Here is an 8,245-nt window from a genome sequence, read left to right on the forward strand (position 1 = left end):
ATTTAACATTTTTATCAATGACCTGGAAGAAAACAGAATCCACACCGATAAAGTCTGCTGATGATGCAAAGATTGGGGGAGCCGTAAATAATGAAGACGACAGGTCATTGATACGGAGCCATCTAGATCGTTTGATAAACTGGGTCAAGCAAAGACTATGTATTTCGATATGGCTAAATGTAAAGTTACACAGGTAGGAACAAAGAATGCATGCTATATACTTACAGGATGGGGGACTCTATCCTGGGAAGCAGTGATTCCGAAAAAGACTTGGGGTCATGGTAATTGTCACCGTGCCTCAGTGCGTCACAACTGAGAATACCAAATTCAGGACAAACTGCTGAGAAATAGGCATGCACACCCCAAAACTCGTGGTTATTTTTCCATAAGATATACCGAACTGGCAACAAAAGTAAACTTCTGTCTCACCACACTGGCTAACAAGTCAGACAGAGCCTCCTTAGGTATTCTAGTTCTTGTTTCAACACCCAGACACTAGACTTAATGATGAGTGGTTATTTAAAACCAAATTTCATCAACCAAAGGGTTCTTATGATCCCAGCCACATACCCAGGTCAATATATAACTCAGATCTTACCCAATAATCATGCTGTTGCCCATCCTTTAGTATCTAATATCTAAAAGTTTATTTATAAGAGAAAAGAAAGGTGAGCAGTGGTGAGCTGGAGCCGGTTCGCAGTGGTTTGCTAGAACAGGCTGTTAAATTTAGAAGCCCTTTTAGAACCAGTTGTCCCTCGGTTCTAAAATGGCTTCTAAATTTAACAAGCGGCCAAAAGTGGCACTTTAGATGCAGACTCCGTGGGTGTTTCGGGGCTGGAGCACCCAAAGGGAAAATTTGATGGGTGCAGAGCACCCACCGGCAGCACTCTGCCCTGCCCCCAGCTCACCTCCTCTCCACCTCCTCCCCTGAATGCGCCACCCTGCTTTGCTTCTCCACCCCCCTGGCCTCCCGCGAATCAGCTGTTTGCATGGGAAGCCAGGGGGCTGAGAAGCAGGCAGCGGCTTTGCGCTCAGGCCCAGGGAGGCGGAGGTGGAGTGGGGGTGAGCTGGGGCGGGGGGGCACGAGGCCACCCACGGCACAGCAGGTAACCTGGGGGGGGCAATGCAGGGGAACCGCTCCCCGCCGCAGCTCACCGCACTCAGACCCAGGGAGGCAGAGAAGCTGCTGCTTGCTTCTCAGCCCTCCCCGGCTTCCCATGCGAACAGCTGATTTGCAGGAAGCCAGGGGAGGGGGCAGAGAAGCAGAGCAGGGAGGGCGTTCAGGGGAGGAGGCGGAGGTAAGGTGAGCTGGGGCCGGGTGTGGGACGGGAAGCTGCTGGTGGGTGCTCTGCACCCACCAAATTTTCCCTGTGGGTGCTCCAGCCCCGGAGCTCCCAGGAAGTCGGCATCTAAGGCACCACTTTTGATGTGATCAGTGGGGGGAGCGACTGCTCCTCCCTTAGCTATGCTCCCCTGCCCCTAGGAGCCAGAGGGACCTGCCGGATGCTTCCTGGGAGCTGCCCCAGGGAAGCACTGTTAGGACTCCCCACCTTGCCCCCGGCAGGTCCCTCTGGCTCTTAGGGGCGGGGTGGGCACTGACTACTGTGGCCCACAAGACCCTCCTGCCCAGTTCTGGAGGCAGTCAGGGGACAGGGGTGGGGGGTGGACCACGACCCCCTTGTGGGGTGAGGAGGGAACTGGTTATTAAGATTTTGGCAGCTCATCACTGGATGAGAGTTTAAATTGCTTAAAGAAATCAAATATATTCAATTGCAAATTGGACCAGGCTTGAAGTATAAACTGCTGACTTGTTAAGTCTCTGGTTGCTTCCAAATAAGTGGAAGGTCCTCAGTCCCTTGGTTAGAATGTGCCCATTAGTATAAGTCCATAGTCCAGATATCAGAGCAGGAAAGAGGTAAAATGGAGATCTTTCCAGGGCCTTTTAGAGCTTCCGCCATGTGAAGGGAACTTAATTGTTCTAAGCAAAGCCCTCAGCACATTTTGTGGAAAAGTACAGTCACAAAGATGGAGTACCACATGATCTAGTCACATGCCCTTGCATGCTTCGATAAGTCATAGCAGGAGCCATTACCTATATTCTGGCTAGAATGTCCACAGGAAAGTCCATCAGGTGGGGATAAGCTTCTTCCATGGCCCACTGTATTCACTGATGGGCTATCAGCTTGACTGATTCATTCACAATGTGCTGGCTAGACTGGATGTAAGCTACTTTGTACATGTTACTGAGGAGCAAACACATTTGAAATAAAGATAGTCAATATTCATAATTTCACATATGAAAATGATACATGCATAGAAATAGGATAATCATATTCAGCAAATCATAACTTTTCCATTGACACCTTACATGACAGATTTTGTACAAGATTTGTTGCTACTACTGTTATATAATTGCAACAATGATCTACATGGTCATATTTTAACCAGATAAAGTCAGTTATACAGTAGGGCACAAATTAAACAAATTTTTGGAATGCATTGGAGAGTATTTTTTATTTATAAGGTGGAGAAAGCACCTAAAAGAGAGACTGCTTTAGATTTGATTTTGACAAATAGGGAGGAACTAGCTAAGAGTGAAAGTGATCATGAAATAATGCAGTTCGTGATTCCAAGGAATGGTAGGAGGGAAAACAGAATAATAAAAATAATGGATTTCAAGATGGCAAACTTTAGCAAACTTAGGGATTTAGCAGGTAAAATCCCATGGGAAGAAAGTCTAAGGAGAAAAACAGTTTGAGAGAGCTGGCAGTTTTTCAATGAGACATTAAGGGTACAAGAGCAAACTATTTCACTTCACAGAAAAGATAGAAGGTATGGCAAGAGACCACCCTGGCTTAACCAGGAGATCTTCAATGATCTGAAACTCAGAAAAAAAAGAGTCCTACAAAAATGGAAACTAGGACAAATCACTAAGGATGAATATAAACACAAGTATGTAGGGACAAAATTAGAAAGGTCAAGGCACAAAATTAGATTAAACTAGCTAGAAACATAAAGGGTAACAAGAAACATTCTACAAATACATTAGAAGCAAGAGGAACACCAAGGACAGGGTAGGCCCATTATTCACTGAGGGGGTGTCATAAATATAAAGGGAAGGGTAACCACCTTTCTGTATACAGAACTATAAAATCCCTCCTGGCCAGAGGCAAAACGCTTTCACCTGTAAAGGGTTAAGAAGCTAGGATAACCTCGCTGGCACCTGACCAAAATGACCAATGAGGAGACAAGATACTTTCAAAGCTGGAAGGGAGTGGGGGGGCAGGGAAAAAAAGGGTCTGTCTGTGTGATGCTTTTGCTGGGACCAGGTAAGGAATGCTCTTCAGAACTTCTGTTAAGTTAGTAAGTAATCTAGCAAGAAATGCGAGAGATTTCCTTTTGTTTAAATGGCTGGTAAATAAGCTGTGCTGAATAGAATGTAGATTCCTGTTTGTGTCTTTTTGTAACTTAAGGTTTTGCCTAGAGGGATTCTCTATGTTTTGAATCTGATTACCCTGTAAGGTATTTACCATCCTGATTTTACAGAGGTGATTCTTTTACCTTTTCTTTAATTAAAATTCTTTAAGATCCTGATTGTTTTTTCATTGTTCTTAAGATCCAAGGGTTTGGGTCTGTGTTCACTTGTACCAATTGGTGAGGATTCTTATCAAGCCTTCCCCAGAAAAGGGGGTGTAGGGCTTGGGGGAAGACGTCTCCAAGTTGGCTCTTTCCCTGTTCTTTGTTTAACATGCTTGGTGGTGGCAGCATAAAGTTCAAAGACAAGGCAAAGTTTGTACCTTGAGGAAGTTTTTAACCTAAGCTAATAAGAATAAGCTTAGGGGGTCTTTCATGCAGGTCCCCACATCTGTACCCTAGAATTCAGAGTGGGGTAGGAACCTTGACAGGGGGGAAGACAATAACAGAAAATGTGGAAATAGAAGTGCTAAATGATTTTTGTTTTGGTTTACACCAAAATGGTTAGTAGTGATTGACAGTCACTATGTTAAACAGCGAATGAAAATGAGGTAGGATCTGAGGGAAAATAGGGAAAGAACAAGTTAAAAATTACTTAGCCAAGTTAGAGGTCTTCAAATCGGCAGGGCGTGAAGAAATACATCCTAGAAGGAGGTGACTGAGGAGATATCTGAACCATTAGTGATTGTCTTGGAAAACTCCTGGAAGATGGGAGAGATTCCAGAGGACTGGAATAGGGCAAATGTAGTGCCAATCTATAAAAAGGGGGAAAGGACAATCTGGGGAATTAAAGACCAGTCAGTTTAACTTCTGTACCCGGAAAGATAATGAAGCAAATAATCAAGCAATCATTGCAAACACCTAGAAGATAAGGTGTTAAGTAACAGTCAAGAACAAATCATGTCAAACCAACCTAGTAGCTTTCTTTGTCAGGGTAAGAAGCCGTGTGGATGGGGGGAAGCAGATGTGGTATTGTGATACACTGTACTTCAAAACACTCTAACCCTTATATTGATCATTCACATGTGGTTGTGATATTTCATAGAAAGTATGCCATGTAAGATATCATATGATCTGCCGAGACCCCTTGTATTAAAATACATAGATCATTAGTGTGTATGAAGTTATGAGATTTAGCTGTATGGTTGTCACTGAAATATGCTGTAAGTTTGGTAGTGACATACAAAGGCAGCAAACCACTCCTGCGAGGGTGCTCAATGACCACCAATCAGCAGGGGAGTTGCAATCAGGGAATTTACTATTCAATGATGGCTGCCCAAGCACCACACAGTGGGGACTGCTCAACTCTAGGACTCAGTTGCACAAGACCACCAAGGGGATTGCTTAACCTTGTGACTCAACAAAGCCTACCAGGACATGTCCAGGCTAGTATTTTCCAGGCACAAGGACTGAGGATATAAATAGGGGACAGTGGTATCATGCCTTGGCCTTGCTCCTCCCCCACCTACACTGGAAGCAACAAGAATGCAGAGAAGACAAAAACTTCAACTGAGGAGACTGGTCTAGGCTTAAGAGACCTGTGTATTAAGAACTGTAACATCCGTCACCAATACTTCATCAAAATACTGCCTAGTGTAATAAGGTTTAAGATTTAGATTGTGTGTTTTTCTTTTATTTTCTTTGGTAACTATCCCTGACCTGTTATGCCTACCACTTATAATCACTTAAAAATCTGTCTGTAGTTAATAAATCTGTTTTATACTTTACCTAAAACACTGTTTTGCTTGAAGTGCTTGGGAAATCTCAGTTCAGGTTACAAAGGCTAATGCATGACCACTCCACATTGAGGGAGGGGTGGATCAGGTAATACATTTACACTGGTCAGGCTTCTTACCAGGGCAAGACTGTACTTCCTATTTGTCAGGGTACTTAAGCACTGGAACAAATTGCCTTAGAGGGGCTGTGGAATCTCTGTCATAGGAGATTTTTAAGAACAGGTTAGACAAACACCTGTCAGGGATGGTCTAGTTATTACATAGTCCTGCCTTGAGTGCAGGTGACTGGATTAGATGGCTTATTGAGGTTTCTTCCAGTCCTACACTTCTGTGATTCTATGGTGGATAACCAGCTGAACCCAAGCTCCCAGTGAAATACTATGGCTAAAATGGCTAATAAAATACTGGGATGTATAAATAGGGGAGTATTGAGTTGGTGTGTGTGTGTATTTCCTCTGTATTTGGCACTGGTGTGACCATTACTTGAATACTGTCCAGTTCTAATGTCCACAATTCAAGAAGGATGTTGATAAATAGGAAAGTTCAAAACAGAGCCATGAGAATGATTAAAAGATTAGAAAGCACATCTTTGAATGATTGATTTCCTTGAGCCTATCTATTTAGCTTAACAAAGTGGTCTGCCCCTTTATGGGCCTGCAGAGCCAGGGAGCAGCAAGGCCTGCCCTAAGGTGAAACTCAGCAGGCAGGTTTTGGGAACCTGCTGATCCAGCTAAGCAGCAGCTAATGATTGGCTCTGATTCCCAGCTGGAAGATATAAGTGAGGACCCAGCTCTGCAATGGACGGGGTTAGGGGAGACAAATAGAGGCTGGTTGGTTTACCATCTGCTCACACCTCTCCATCCTGTGTTATTCCTGAGGCTAGAGGAGGGCTATGACTCTTGAGCTACTCAGGGGTAGAGGACTTTGCAGTATCAATCCAGGTCAGGGCTGCCACTTCTGTTACTTTTTCATACATTTGTACATGTGCAGCAGAAGAATAAAAGAGCCTACCCAGAAGGCTAAAACAGAGATGGGTGGGGCTGGCTGTTTTGTCCCCAAGTCGGTGGACAGACCCACCAGATTATAAGAAGATTTGAGGGTAACTTGATCACAGTTTAAAAGTATCTACATAGGAAACAATTTAATAATGGGCTTTTCAGTCTAGCAAACAAGATCCAATAGCTGGAAGTTTTGGACAAATTGAGACAGGAACTAAGGCAGAGATTTTTAAGAGCGAGGGTAATTAACCAGTAGAATTTACCAAGGGCTACGCTGAATTCTCCACCACTGGAAATTGAAAGTGAAATAAATATCAAGACTGGATTTGGTTTCTAAAAGATGATTTCTCATTCACAAAGGAAGGAGTTAATTCAGGGAAGTCCTATGGCCTGTTTTATACAGGAGGTCAGACTAGAATATCTAAGTGATCCCTTCTAATCTATAAGACCTATCTATGAATGACTAGGGAACAAGCCAAGTATCACAGTGGTACTTTGCTAAATGGCCACAAAACCTCTCTGCATTTTCAGAATCTTTGGGTGGTAATGAATTTATCTGGTGATCAGTTTCTAGGCAAAACATCTTCAGCACTGAATATGAACCATGTAGTGTTTTAGATAAGGAAAGCTGTCAAGTAGATTTTGAGCAAAAGCAAAGGATGATTGTCAGTTATATAAATGTAAAGAGGCAATTACAATGGAGTTATATAAAATACAGGTAATAGAGTCTTTAAGTAGCAAGTGCTGAACCCGTTACCTATTGATGTGTACAATTCTTTAGATAACTTGGGTTATACATAGTAGTGTAGCAGAGTATAGGCCTTCTCTGTGCCCTGCTTTGTAGGATGATCAGTGGAACAGGAGTTAGAGGGCCCATGTTCCCTGGAGGGACTGTTATTGAAAGGACAGCAGCCCACCAGCTGTGGAAAAACAGGTAGGAAGCAGCAGAGGGGAACTACACATTGATCTGGGTATGAAACTGGGGTTTGATTCAATGTGTTTTGGAACGATCCCGGTTGACCTGGTGATGGCTACCCCTGCTGCAGGCAGGTCCTGGGCTTAGACCCAGTGGAGTAGGAAGGGCATGGGTCCCCCTACCTCAGCTGCTGGCCACCCTTGGGTGGTGACTCACTCCCCTCCATCCACTAGGCTGCAGTGTCCTGCCACGAAGGGCAATTCTATTCCACAGGGGGTAGTCCTATTGATTTGAGCTGTCAGGCCACGCTGTCCAACACCAAAGGGCTGCTACACTGACTCCGGCCATTAGGCCACGCTGCCTTGGGCCTACCCCGCGACAAAGTCACAATGAGATTTTTTCCACTGACTTCAACAGGCTTTGGATCAGGCCCTAAATCAGGGGTAACTCCACTGTAGTTAATGGAGGTACATCATGGTAGCATGATATGGGCTCAGAAAGACCTTTAGTACCTGTGTTATTGGATTTACTTTGGGCTAAAACTTAAATTTTACTCAGGCAAAATTGCCATTGGAAATCAATAAGTCTTGACTGAATGAGTCTGGCAGACTGGCGCCTGAGCACCGTTTCTGTAAATAAGATTGATGCTGGTACAAATGGATCAGGGTGCTTGTTTTGTTTTGTTTTGTTTTTTCCCATAAGGAATTCTTTCATACTATTATGGCTCCATTAACACTGATCACTGAGGAAAGGATGTGATTCCTGTTCCCACTCTGTTTATTTTCTTGCTGCAGCCTTTGCTTTACTAAATGGCCACACTATGATTTTAAGAATACTCCATGGTCAATTTTGGTACTTCCGATCTGTCTCATTATCTTATTGTGAGGTCAACCTCCACCCTTGTTTTGCCATCAACACCAATCTCATACTGATTATGTCCTATAGGAGTTTACCAGTTTTTGAGAGCAAGGAAGGAAATCGGGGAAGGCATTTTGCTTACTCTTTAAGGCAAAATTCCTTCCTCGGGCATTTCCATTGGTTGGCATAGGTATATGCTACTCTTCACACAGAGATAGAAATAAAGGGACCAACTAGCTCAGCTCTCCCTACAGTTGTTCCTT

This window comes from Lepidochelys kempii, chromosome 1 (assembly GCF_965140285.1).
Source record: "Lepidochelys kempii isolate rLepKem1 chromosome 1, rLepKem1.hap1, whole genome shotgun sequence".
NCBI classification, from domain to species: domain Eukaryota; kingdom Metazoa; phylum Chordata; order Testudines; family Cheloniidae; genus Lepidochelys; species Lepidochelys kempii.